General features: G+C 34.8%; 1 protein-coding gene across 7 annotated transcripts in view; it reads right to left on the reverse strand.

Moving 5' to 3' along the window:
• The window catches only part of cacna2d1a (calcium channel, voltage-dependent, alpha 2/delta subunit 1a), a 137,151-nt gene extending 125,791 nt beyond the window's left edge, over positions 1-11,360 (reverse strand). For 4 of the 7 annotated variants that reach the window (XR_012401606.1, XM_073946290.1, XM_073946288.1 and 1 more), the window contains exon 1: positions 9,644-9,755. The gene's annotated coding sequence lies outside the window, so the exon portion shown is untranslated. Of the gene's footprint in view, positions 1-9,635; positions 9,756-10,475; positions 10,772-11,310 lie in introns of those variants that run through there. The other 3 variants (XR_012401607.1, XM_073946289.1, XR_012401608.1) reach the window with 2 other exon arrangements.
• Positions 11,361-14,517: the final 3,157 nt, after the last annotated feature.

Genomic DNA, 14,517 nt, shown 5'->3' on the forward strand with positions numbered 1-14,517 from the left:
ACCCTAACCAGCCTAGTTAACCAAATTAACCTAGTTAAGCCTTTAAATGTCACTTTAAGCTGTACAGAAGTGTCTTGAAAAATATCTAGTAAAATATCATGCACTGTCATCATGGCAAAGAAAAAAATAAATCAGATTTTAGAAATGAGTTATTAAAACTATTATGTTTAGAAATGTGTTGGGAAAAAAAATCTCTTTGTTAAACAGAAATTGGTTAAAAGATAAACAGAGGGGCTAATAATTCAGGGGGGGCTAATAATTCTGACTTCAACTGTATAACCATGAAGTCTTCTGACTTTTAAAATCACTGCAACAGCACTTTTTTCCTTTAAATAATTTACTGTATTTGTTTTGTTTGTTGTTGTTTGTTTGTTTGTTAACATTAGGATTCAAATCAATTTTGCTACTTTAATTGAAAAACAGCAATTGAACCACAATTAAACTCTCCGATCTGAATTCCAGTTTATTCCATACTAAATGTTTTACAAAAATCTATTTAGATGGTTGAAATAACTGCATAAACTATTAAACAAAACCGAGCTTTACACTGTACATCTGTACCAGAATCTGAACGAGGATAAAGGATTATAATGATAATAATAAGTACAGTATAAATTTAGACCTGGTGTGTTCCTTTAATTTTTAACACAGTCATTTGGCAGGCCAGACCAGCCATATGCTCCATCTCTGTCCTAGTAACTAATGATTGTGTGTTAATATTTAATTGTGCCCTAATAATTTTCCTTGATTAGCTCTATGCATGTGACAAGATCCATTTGGGAACACTTTCACTTACAGTAAAATAGACTTTATTAAACAAAAAGTACGCACTTTTGATGTATATCTTTCGCAAACATAATGGTCAACTATGTGGGGCAACATGTGTCTCTGCGAATCAGTGTTATTCTCCTCTGAATACAGACACACAGTGGATTTTACAAGCAGAACTGAGCTAACTGGGTTGCCCTTCAAAAGAAACCAACTGAGTTCTGTCACTAAAGAGCTGAAGAAATAAGTCTGATACTTGGCTCTAATACGCACTTTTCATTTTCAAAGAAAGAAAGAAAGAAAGAAGTTTTGTTTTCTCCAAAGGCAATGCGAGTTCTTGGACATGAGCTGACTGAGTTGTTGTGTGTGATGGCAGGCGTCTCTGTCCTTTTGGCTGTTATTCTTGTAGTTTTACGCCTAAGGATTGTACAGTTTAATTGGCCAAATATATCCCTGCCAAATTTGTTAACTCATTAAAATAAATTAGATATATCTTTTAATAGTAGTAAAATACATTTCTTCTTATTCTTCTTCTTTTTATTATTATAATTAATTATAATAATTAATCCTTTTATTATAGTACCAATATATTCACAGCACAATTTATTTCAGACTAAACAAAGTCATTTCTATGCATTTGAGATTTACATTTTTTTCAATTTTTTAAAAATATTTTTAAGTAGCTTTAAGTAGGAAATTATTATTTTTTTTTTTACATTTTTAGAAAAAGTAATTTCAATACAATTATAAAAATAATTGTGTGTGGGTGTGTATATGTTTTAGTGACATATCAGGACACAAATATGTAAAATGACACAGGAATTACAAGAAGCTGGTGAAATATGAGGACATTGCTGATGTCTCATTTGTCAAAAAGCGCTATAAATAACACAATGAGTTTTTTTTTTTTCCCCCCCAGAAATAAAGCACAGATTCCTGTTGTAGTTTTTAAGTTGGGTATAAATGTAAGGTGAGGTTAGGGCAAAATAAACTACAGTTTTACAGTAAAAATAAAAAAATAAAAATACAACAAAAATAAATAAAGATGAAAACCTATATGTAATGTCCCAAGTTATTCACAAAAACTTGTGTGACTGTAGTTTTTTTTTTAAATGAAGTTTAAATGAATTTAAGTAACAGCTTATACTTTAAGATATATTCAAAATATATTTTGCAAACTAATATGTAACAATGTAGCAACAGAAACAAATTTACTATAGTTTTTACTTGAAATGGATAAATGTTCTACTACAAGATAGAATTAAAAACTGCTGACTGATGTGTGTATGTAAATATTGTTTCAAAAAATCTGTCAATAAGCTTTAGTTTTAGCTATACAAAAATAATTATTAGTGTATATATATATATATATATATATATATATATATATATATATATATATATATATATATATATATATATATGTTTTTTTTTTTATGTTTTTTTTATCTGTAATTATTGCTCAGAAATAGTCATGGATCACATAAAGACGCAATAATTAAATCTTCCTTTTTCATGCCAACTACAATAGACAAACGAAAGAATATATATATATTAGATTACCTATTTTTACAGAATTAATATTACAGCACACTGTATTTCCTTTCAAATTCACTTTAAAATTAAAAGAATAATAAAAGAAGTGATATGTAAAAGTCTGTTAATTAATCAGTCCCATGGAGATTGTTTCCAAGGAAACAAAGTACATTTCAACAACGTCCCATAAGTTACATAAGAGTTTGGGATCATCAACTGACAGATTTGTTGCCAGATATACAGACAAATACACGTTTACTTAACCATGAATTCATGTTCATGTACAGATTCGCACGCTGTTTATGAGATCTTAGCAAGCGCTCCTTACGAAATGGTCAAAACTTCAAGAAATATTCACCAATTGTGCCAAAAGAACAATCTGCAATTTGGCAGTGACTACATCCGGTGGTTTCCTTTGTTAACCGGACATTTTATTTTAATTTCTTTTCTGAGAGTATAGCTGGTAGCACGGTGGCTCAGTGATTAGCACTGTGGCCTCACAGCAGGAAAGTTGCTGGTTCGAGTCTTAGCTGAGAATCCAAATCCAAAGACATGTGCTAAAGGTGAATTGGATAAACTAAATTGGCCGCAGTGTAAGAGTGTGTGTGAATGAATGTGTAAGGCTGTTTCCTAGTACTGGGTTGCAGCTGCATAAATCATATACTGGAATAGTTGGTGGTTCATTCCGCTGTGGTGACCGTCAAACTACTCCGTACTACTCCGCTCTATATACAACCAGGACACCAACAAACAAACAAATAAATAAAAATAAATAAATAATTAAAAAATGAATAAATAAAAAAAAAAAAATATATATATATATATATATATATATATATATATATATATATATATATATATATATATATATATATATATATATATATATATATATATATATATATATATAAAGAGAGAGAGAGAGAGAGAGAGATCTAGTTCAACAGGGCAACCAGAAAGAAGAGCAGGTGAATGTGGCACTAAGTCACTTCTCTGCTCATGATCTAATTACAGTTCTGCACAAAAAAGAAGGAAAATGCTACAGAAACAATATCAAAAACTGAAAGAAAAGGTTAAATCTGAACATACACACAACACAGTATGACTCAGCAAGCTATTGAACTCATTAAAATAAAGAAAAGCATGCTAGCAAACTTGAAATAAGAATTAGCTCAAGCTGTTGTCTGAATCTGTGTGACTTTTTCACAGGTGCACTCTCTCCACAGGTGTCATTATTGCCACTTAATATGCAGAATTTAGAGAATTCCAGAAGCTCTTAGTATCTATAATTGCACATTAAATAAATACAAGCTGAGGTGCTAGAAAAGCGGATTCACCAGCATTGGCATTCAATGACAAGCACAGGAAATTTGCTAATTAAAATCTGCCACTTATGCATAAGAACAAATGTCTTCAGTAACTTTTTTTTCTGCAGTTGGCCAGAGGCTCATTTTGACTCTGTTGTGCTTGCAGCTGAATTTAAAAAGAAGTTGAGTTTACTGAAATATATTAGTATCAAATCTGTAAATGCCATGTGATTTATCACACTACAGCAGCCTGACATCATGACAGGGATGACAATTCTAATCAAGCTAAATTGTTCTTTGTGTATTACAGACAAACTGCTTTTGTGATATTTCAACCCCTATCAAAGCAAGCTTTAACCATCACTCAAGTCAATCAGATTTCATCTTTTGAAATTGGATCTGCAATGTCTTACATTCCCAAAAGTTGCTTAAAAAAATCATAGGTCATTTACTGTATCTAACCACTGCTCATGCAAGACTGACTTCATCCGTAAACATCAGTAAAGGTCTGCTTATTCAATAAGAGCCCAGATGGGCTGGCTGTTTATCCCGGCAGCTGAAGTGTAATTGTGTTACTATATCTAATGGCTTACTTCATACAAAGCGTCACACGCCGAAAAAAAGGAGTAAAGCAGGTGGACTAGCAAAGTAAAAACCAGACAAAAGGTTAAAAATGTTTACATGAAAAAGAAATTCTGAAATTAATATGCTTAGGAAAACACTCAGTAAAATAAGTCAGTAAGATTTTTGATTACCTTAAATCACTTTCATCCACCTATTTTTTTTGCGCATTTTAAAAAATATCAAATAAAAAGAAGCCTAATGTAGGGCTGCACGATATTTAAAAAATCTAGCATTGCAATACATTTTTATTTTGCGTTATACAGTATATTGTGATATGAATACAACTTCACCAGAAAACTTGAATATCTTGAATTTATAATGTTAGATCGATTAGAATGATTCTGCAGTGGGAGTGCATCTCCATAACATCTAATAAATAATCTATAAACTTTTTGGAGTCCCCCGACAAACTTTTGATGTGGTCTGTGCTATTTGCAGTGGAGTTCTGTATTTGCATTTGCAGTCAAACAGCATTTAAATTCAGTAGCTGAATAACACATATAAAAATAATTAATTAAAACTAGGAGTTGTTAAAGTTACAAATGCTACAATTTATTATGCCTGGATGCTTTTAAGGTCATTACAATCACAGGCATCAACAACACATGGAAATTATGAATGATAATACAAACTCGACATTGTGTATGCTCGCGATGCGACTATCGTGAATGATCACATTGTGATATCGATGCTGAAACGATTATATATTGTGCAGCCCTAGCTTAATGGGAATGGGAATATATGCACACATTTTGCATAAAATAACCAACAGATCAGGTCAAATTTTTTATTGAATAAGAAAAGATACGCATAAGCTATGATGGAAACACATTTACTGAACAAATTCCAGCAAGCACATTAAAAAATAAAGTGATTTTGTTTTTACAGGTCATGTGATAATACAAATAGGCATGATGGGATGGGATTAAAAGACTAAGGGGTTCAACCGACTACATTGCAGAACATCTGAAATGTTGTTTTTCTGGTCATTTCACAATGCCTCAGCCAAAGTCCATCATTAAAATGGTATGGCATTATTATTTATGGTAAAGCATAAATACTGAACAAACAAAGCAAACTTAAAGGTTGATGAAAATCTGTAAGGTGGGAATAAATAAACCTCAAACTCTGTCAACAATGCAAATTATCATAATCAAATCTGAGCTTTCAAGTAAAGGAACAATAAAATACAAATCAAATCAAATACATACTGAACATTAGAAATTGTGAATTTGAATGACTACATTACCCCCAATGCTAAAAAATCTTTCAGATGGGGAGCTAGTGGCTGGGATGCACAAGAAAAGAAACCAAAAAGCCACTCTAGTGACATCCTTACTGTACATCCTTTTTTATTTACAATCTCCTAACTGCTGCTAGCCATGGCACTTGTTTTCACATGTGTTGTTATTCTGACCTGATCTGACAAGTGCACGCATGTGGTTACACCATTTAAAATGGGCTTTGGTCACAATAGTGTTCGGTCAATAAATATCGATACCGATTTTATCTCCCAGCCCTATGACAATTAAAATCATTTGATGCTTTTGTACAATCAAATCTGCATATGGTACCATGAATGAAAATGAACTGTTTATTGATATGTGAAATTTGGTGAGAGTGGATTTAAAAACATGTGCCATTAAAGGAGCAGTATGTAGGATTAACATATTATTGCGGTCCAAATTTAAAATATTGGAGAATATAATATAAATAAATGCCACGAGAATTTAATATAATAGCCAGAATATATAAATATTGGTTTGTTTACCTGGCCCCTCCTCTGATGAAATGACACACACAGGGGTTGCCAGATTGATGACACTAAGACCAAGCCTTACACTTTAAGCTAACAGCTCATGTTTTTGTCTGTAATGTTGTAATATTGTATGGATTTTGAAATAAAAACCACCTCATATGGATTTTTATAACTCTTAATCTGCATCTCATTTCGATGGCAACTACTTAGGTAGCAATTTCAGCATATATTTCGTTTTTTCACTAAGACAACCCAGAATGCCAAAATATATCTGGGTAAACTGGCAGTGCCCACATGACATGCCAATAAGGAATGCACATTTTCAAAGGAGAATAACAGACTTTAGCATTGTTTTTCAAATGATCAAATTTGTTCACTTAGCATGCTTCTTAAATATTTATTCATTTATTTTTGATGATTCAGAGGTCACCACAGTGGAATGAACTGCCAAATATTCCAGCACATGTTTTACTCAGTGGATGCCCTTCCAGCCGCAACCTAGTATTGGGAAACTCCCATACTCACCCATTCACTATGGCCAATTTAGTTTATTCAATTCACCTATAACGCATGTCTCTGGACTCTGGGGGGAACCGGAGCACCCAAAGAAACCTACACAAACATGGAGAGAACATGCAAACTCCACACAGAAATGCTACCTGGCCCAGCCAGGACTTGAACCAGCAACCTTCTTGCTGTCAGGTGACAAAGATAACCAATGAGCCACCGTGCCCCTTCTTAATTATCTGCAAACATATTATGATATTTTAGAAAAGCCAACAGCTTACATACAGCACATTTAATCAATTGATGTAGTAGAATATATAAAACAAGATGAAAGACAAATTCTAAAAGCAACTCAAGTAAACACCTTAATCAAAATATTGTCTCATTCAGAATCAGGTAATAAATTAGATTGCTGATGTCCATGTAAATGCACCCATGCACAGACTGCAGGTTCAAAGTCAGATCCAGCCAGCCTAGATCTTCATACTAATCTTCTAAACAAAAAGCTAAATCAACCCCAGTCACCCCTGTTTAAACATTCCTCAGCTAATGAGCCTCAAGGTTGATGACCATGGAGAAACATACTGGCCATAAACAAAGAAACAACGTGCCTTTAATTGTCAGCAGCGGGAGCTTTGTGTGTGACTCATCCAAGCCAAAGTGAAGAGCATCAATGCAGATCTTTGATAAACAAGCAGAACATATGAAGCTTTGAAGAGAGACACACAGTGCTGATGAAAGCCAGAAAAGACAGACAGATGTCCCTTGATCAAAGTGGACACCCACAAAATCTCCTTCGTCCTCTGTTGTCTCCCTCGCCGTTTCTGACAAATCTATTACATTACGTAAGCGAAATGAAAATAAATCAAGAGGCTACTGTCCTTCATTGAGTCACAGCCCTGAATCTGCCTCATAAGAGCCCTCTAGAAGACTCTTCACTGTGGAAGAAAAAAGGAATCAAACACCACTATAATCCAAAACACACCACATCAAATCAGGCATCCAGTGGGTCAGTTTTTAATCATTCTAACAATTATTGATGCTTTTAAAATGTAGCTTCTGTTTTGAAACATTTCTGAAATATTTAATTTGAACCAGTCACACCATTTCATGGGAAAACATAATTATTTCACATATTGGTGAAAGAGTGGCTAAGAGGGGCTTTTTTTTTCCCGTCATTCATATTACAATACACTCACCCGCCATTGTTTTAGGTACACCTGTCCAACAGATTGATAACGCAAATGTCTAATCAGCCAATCACATGGCAGAAACTCAAAGCGTTTAGGCATGTAGACATGGTCAAGACAATCAGCTGCAGTTGAAACCGAGCATCAGAATAGGCAAGAAAGGTGATTTAAGTGACTTTGAACGTGGCATGGTGTTTGGTGCCAGACATGCTGGTCTGAGTATTTCAGAAACTGCTGATCTACTGGGATTTTCATGCACAACCATCTCTAGGGTTTACAGAGAATGGTCTGAAAAAGAGAGGATATCCAGTGAGTGGCAGTTCTGTGGGCAAAAATGCCTTGTTTATGCCAGAGGTCAGAGGAGAATGGCCACAAATAACCACTTGTTACAACTGAGGTATGCAGAAGAGCATTGCTGAACGCACAACATGCCGAACTTTGAGGCAGATGGGCTACAGCAGCAGAAGACCACACCAGGTGCCACTCCTGTCAGTTAAAAACAGGAATCTGAAGCAACAATTCACACCGCCTCACCAAAATTGGACAATAGAAGATTGAAAAAAAATGTTGGCTCGTCTGCTGAGTCTCAGAATATGGCATCAACAACATGAAAGCATGGATCTATCCTGATACCGGCTGGTGGTGGTGTTGTAATGGTGTGGGGGATATTTTCTTGGCACACGTTGGGCCATTTTGTACCAATTGTGCATTGTGTCAATGCCACACCCTACCTGAATATTGTTGCTAACCATGTCCATCCCTTTATGACCACAGTGTACCCATCTTCTACTTCCAGCAGGATAATGCGCCATGCCATAAAATGAGAATCATCTCAGACTGGTTTCTTGAACATGATAATGAGTTGAACTGTACTCAAATGGCCTCCACAATCACCAGATATCAATCCACTAAAGCACCACTGGGGTGCGTTGGAATGGGAGATTCGCATCATGGATGTGCAGCCCACTAATGATGCCATTATGTTAGTATGTATGTACCAAAATCTCTGAGGAATATTTCCGGGACCTTGTTTAAGCTATGTCGTGAAGGATTAACACAGTTCTGAAGGCATAAAGGGATCCAACCCAGTAATTGTAAGGTGTATCTAAAAAAAGTGGCTGGTGTGTGTACAAGTACTGTATATCTGCCATTTGAGGCATGAAACGTACGCACAAATACTTTATAAAAGTACAATAGCCTTTATAAGACAATTTCAGGAACGAAAGTCAAAAAAGAATGGTGTTGGATTTATAAACTTTTCAAAATAAAAAAAAAATCGTTTTTGCTTAAAATACTTATGGTTGTATGGTATAGCAATTTCATACTACAATGCTATATTTTAGGAATGTTTTGTTGTATAATTTATTACAAAACTTTTGTCTTTAGCACCAGTCCCTGAAGAAACCTATGAAGTTTTGGCCCACCACCACCTAGTGGTCAAAGGGTATGACAACAAACATGATGCCAAAATGGATCTCAAAATGAATCTATATTTATGCCAAACTAAGTGCTTCATCATTTTGAAATATTTAAAAGCTTTCGTCAGTGAATTTTTTTCAGTTGTCCTAAGGCTCATTTAGCCTCTGTTGTTCTCAGTTTATTCTTTAGTTCACCACACACGCATACAAATATTAGTTAAAAAACTAAAACCTAAACTTAACTGATAACAGAAATGCTTTATCAATGTATTTGTTTAAACTGAAGCAATTAAATTTCTAAAAATCAAAATAGTGTGGTCTAAAACCAAAAATAAATTTACATATATATATATTTAAATGTACTTACAAATAAAAAAATCTAAACAATGAATGAATGAATGAATGAATGAATGAATGAATGAATGAATGAAAACAACTATTTTACATATTAGTGAACCAAAAGACTAAACAACATTGTGTTAGATTCAAAACGTTTTCACAATACACATCATAATAAAAAAAATACAGGCCTACCTGTTGCACTCTTTCCATTAAATGAAGGGGGACTAAAGCGCATAAAAACATGTCCAGTTTTAGCTTCTTCTAGTTTCAGTTTTCTCTGTCAAGTCAAGTCAAGTCATCAGTCTTGGCAGGTAAACATTCAGCCATTCAAGTAGAACGATCATTTAAAGCAATCTCTATTGCCCCCTAGTGTCCTGGAGGAACGGCTCTAAAACAGCACTGTTTACATGCAAACAATGTTTAATGCCTGATATAAAGCAGAAAAACGCATGTAACTGGCCCAAGTAAAACAAACACTTTGACATTGGATGTCATTTATAAAATACATTCAGATTTCCGCTCCTCCAGACAGGACACACACTATCCCGCTGTTTTGTGTCTTTACTGTAGACATATGTCTGCATCTCACAGCTCTCAGCAGCAGATGTGCCTCATCTGCCAGACACCAGCAGAAGAGGTTGGATCATAGATCTTACACTACAAAGATCTCTGCGTCTCATTGTGAGATCAATGTCCCAAAAGACTAGGGACTTGTCAAGCGAGCCTTGTTGAATTACATGCTGAAATAATTGTGGCTATACAGCAGAAGTCAATTTTCTGCTGCAAAATGGATGAATATAACATGGAATAAAACAAGATTTGTTTGGGACTGAATCACTGTCTTGCATAAGCAGTGATTTCCCCCTGGCTCTCTTGGGTATGTGTCATAGACATGCTAAAACAACACACATCCATAAACTAAACTATCATTCCCAGAAGATTTAAAGTGCTCTGGGCAATCTAGGCAGAAAAGAGTCGCTAACTTTTTAGATTCTGAGATGAAGGGACACTTAATAAGGCTTACTTTGGATGAAATGCTCTAAAGCGTCGTTCTTCATCATGGAAGACTTTGATGGTGACAGATGGCGTCGTGCTCCAGCTGCAGACGCAGCATATAAACATGAGGATCTCACTGGGCCGCAGCAGGTGGAGAGGGAGGTGTGATCCATCATGGCCGCCTGGCAGTCTGATGTCCCGCTGAGGTCCTCGAACACATCTGTCACAGTGCAGGATCATCATGGCAGTTCTGGATCCAGAAAACTCAGCGCCAACCATCACCTGTCTGTCTGCAGGAGGAAACCTCTGCACCTGTCGCTGTACCTGTGAGACTCCGCGAGGGAACAGTGGACCAAATGAAGGGTCAAGTTTTACAGCTAGTTTACATGAGATCAAGTGAGATTAAACATGGGTTATGAGCTTAAAATAAAACTCTTCTGTCTTCATAGGATTCATTCATTCATTTTCTTTTAGACTTGGTCCCTTTATTAATCTGGGGTCGCCACAGCGTAATGAACTGCCAACTTATCCAGCATAGTTTTTATGTAGGGGATGCCCTTCCAGCCATAACCCACCACTGGGAAACCATGCACACATTCACACACACTCATACACAATGGATTTTTTTAGCATACCCAATTCACCTTTAATTCAACATGCAAACTCCACACAGAAATGCCAAGCCAAGGCTCAAACCAGCAACCTTCTTGCTGTGAGGTGAAAGTGCTACCCACACTGCCACTGCGTCGCCCACAAAGGATTCAGTACGAGGGTATTATTTAAACAAGATGTTCCATTTAGCTTCATATGGTATAGTAAAACCTTAAAGCGATAGTTTACCCAAAATAATTTAATGTACTCACCATTTACTCTCCCTCAAGAGTGGTTCTAAACCTTTGGGACTTTCTTTCTTCTGTTAAACACACACACACACACACACACACACACACACACACACACACACACACACACACACACACACACACACACACACACACACACACACACACACACACACACACAAAGTTATTTTAAAGAAAGGCAAAAACCTGTAACCATTGACTTCCATAGTAGGAAAAACAAATACCATTGAAGTCAATGGTAACAGATTTTCAGCTTTCTTCAGTGCATATTCTTTAGTGTTTAACAGATGAAAGAAACTCAAACAGGAACAAGTGCAGAGTAAGTTAATGATGACAATATTATCAGTTTTGGGTGAACTGTTCCTTTAAGCTTGCTGTTTGTGGGTCAAAACCAGTTAAACACCACTCTGGTCACGTCTGGAGACAAATTTTAAACCAGCTCAGAAAGTTTGAGTTATACAATACCAATGAACTTTGGCTGGTTTTTTGTTGGCACTGGAGCAGAATCAATGTTAAAACCTTAAATTAACCCTAATGTTAAATGTATTACTGAAAAAAAAAAAAATAAACATTTGCTGGTTTATGATTTTTTTTTCTTTTTTCTTTTTTGCTGGTCCTGTGCTGGGTCTCGCTCAGCATCATTTCACATGACCATCATTTTCCAAGGACCAACAAGATGCAGCTTAAACCAGCAGCCATGTTAACAATTACCTAACCAGCAGTTTTTTCAGCATGTTCCGCAATGCATTGTATTTCAAACATGATTATTAATATTATATATTTAAACATAAAACATATAAAAAACTTGAACTTGAACTTGTTTGATGAACTTTTAACTTTGGATAAGATTTTTTGTTGGTATAAAAAAAAAAAAACATGTCAAAAATGCAAATCAAATGGATGTCAACTGACTACCTTTATGTCGAAACGTCATCAAATTCACATCTACAGTAACATAAAAAAGATTTAGATGTTAAAAGAAGTTATTTGTCAATTTAGTTTTGACATCATGATAGTTTATATGCATTTGTAGGGATAAAAAGTGTAAATTTGGGATTTGGAATCCCAATGAATGAAGAGTTAAAACTTTCAGATGAATAAAACTTTGCTTATATTATATGAATACTTTTGTTGTTGTTCTTTTGGTGTTCAAAAGTTCATCAATGTGTAGATGTCAAATGTACATCAAGCTTTTGACATCAAGTCCATTTGCATTTTGATGTATTTTTTTCTTCATGTCAACTTGATGTGGTTTTGCTGGCTTATGCAGGTTATATCTAATTGACCTCCTCCCAACAGATTTGTAATTAATGATTAATACTTTCAAAGGTACACATCTCCTATGAACCTTCCAAAATAGCGCTGCACAATATATCCTTTCAGCATTGATATTGAAATGTGATCAATAGTCACCAGTGGTGTACAGCAACAAATTACAAATACTCAAATGACTGTAATTGAGGTTTTTTTTAGGAAGTGTAAGTAGTTTAAAAAATGTGTACTTTTACTTCCCTTGAGTACATTTTTAGTGCACTATTGGTACTTTCACTCCACAACCTTACTTCAACATACAGTCACTACTCTATTTTTCTTGTCTATGGGAATTGGCTGAGTAAAATATCTATCCTGTGATCTATTCTGTGATGAAAATTCCATGTAAAGGCATCAGCTTTTCACAGAGTAATCCTCAGTACTCGAGTACTTTTAAAAGGGCTACTTTTTACTCATACTTTGAGTAATATTTAAGACAGATACTTTTACTCTACTTGCACTACAAGTATGGTACTTTTACTTGAGTATAATTGTTCACTACTCTTTCCACCACTGATAGTCACATCGCTATTTCTGAGGCCTGTTTGTAACCATATTGTAACCATAATAATGATTCATTTTATCGAATTATTTATACAACGAAGATTGTGCAGTAATATTTTACATTTGATTATCCAATTACTGTACCTGAATTCATACTGTCGGTTTATTTCATTTGAATTTTTTCTTTATTGTAGTTTTCTATGCTTATAGAGATTTTATGCAGATGCACTAACGGAATCATACCAATCAATCAACTAAAATATAATTCTTTCCAAATTGAATTATTTAGGTCATCTGTTGAAATTGTAATCATATCGCAATATATATGGCAGAATAACAAAATTATGCAATGTTATATTTTTTCCAATATTGGACAGCACTCTTCCAGATACACCATCACAACCAGTGTTCATTTCTTTAAATTGATCTGTATTTATCTGATGTGTTGTTAATATGGCTGTTACTGCATTTAAATATTGAGTCACGAGGGTTTCTACAACCAAGAGCGATCTGCTTCACTGAAAATGACCAAAAGATCTCAGCTGTGAAAATGTTGAAATTAATTCAGCACCACAAGCATGATACATTCCCACTCACCACTATTAGCTGATTAAACCATGGCAGCCTGTCCGTGTGTGTTTGTGTGTGCGTGCATGTGTGTGTGTGTGTGTGTGATTCACAGCCTGTTCTGTCCTCCTTCACATTAAGTAGCATTTCTCTCCAGTCTGTCAATGTCCATGTGCATGAGAGAATTAAGAGACATACAGAATCACTCAAGCAAAAACTCTCCACAGTTTCACGCTCTCCTGCACATCACATACATTCACTTACGATTTATACATATACATTTATATACATTTATAAATTTAGCAGTAAAGACTGCACTGTTTAAATTTGCTTAAAGCGGATATATTAAGGGTAGTTATTTTTCCTACACCAAGAGCCTCACGGAAAGTGTGTAACAAAGAGCGTATATCTTATTGTATGATTTTATCATGGCAAGTGGTCATGGTCAGCTGAGCAGAACAAATTAAGCATGCAACCCAGAGGAAATGATACAACATGCAACAAAACACATCCACACAAATTTTCTCTTCATGCATCTCATAGGGTTAATTTTATTTTACATTAATTTAACACTAAACTGAGCACTTACTGTATGAACTTATGCATTTCAAATACGAAGCTAAATTTATTTAATTTTAAATGTGATGGCTTCCTCTAGTGGTTACTATGTATACTTCATGAAAATACACAATGTTCTAGTGTTTAAATAGCTTTTTGACAACTACTTTCAACACTAAGTAAAATTTTACACGTCTATTATTTATCCAAAAGTTTATTTGAATTTTCGGGGGGACATTTAAAATATCAATATTGGACATTTGAATT

Source organism: Danio rerio, chromosome 4 (genome assembly GCF_049306965.1).
Source record: "Danio rerio strain Tuebingen ecotype United States chromosome 4, GRCz12tu, whole genome shotgun sequence".
Taxonomy (NCBI): domain Eukaryota; kingdom Metazoa; phylum Chordata; class Actinopteri; order Cypriniformes; family Danionidae; genus Danio; species Danio rerio.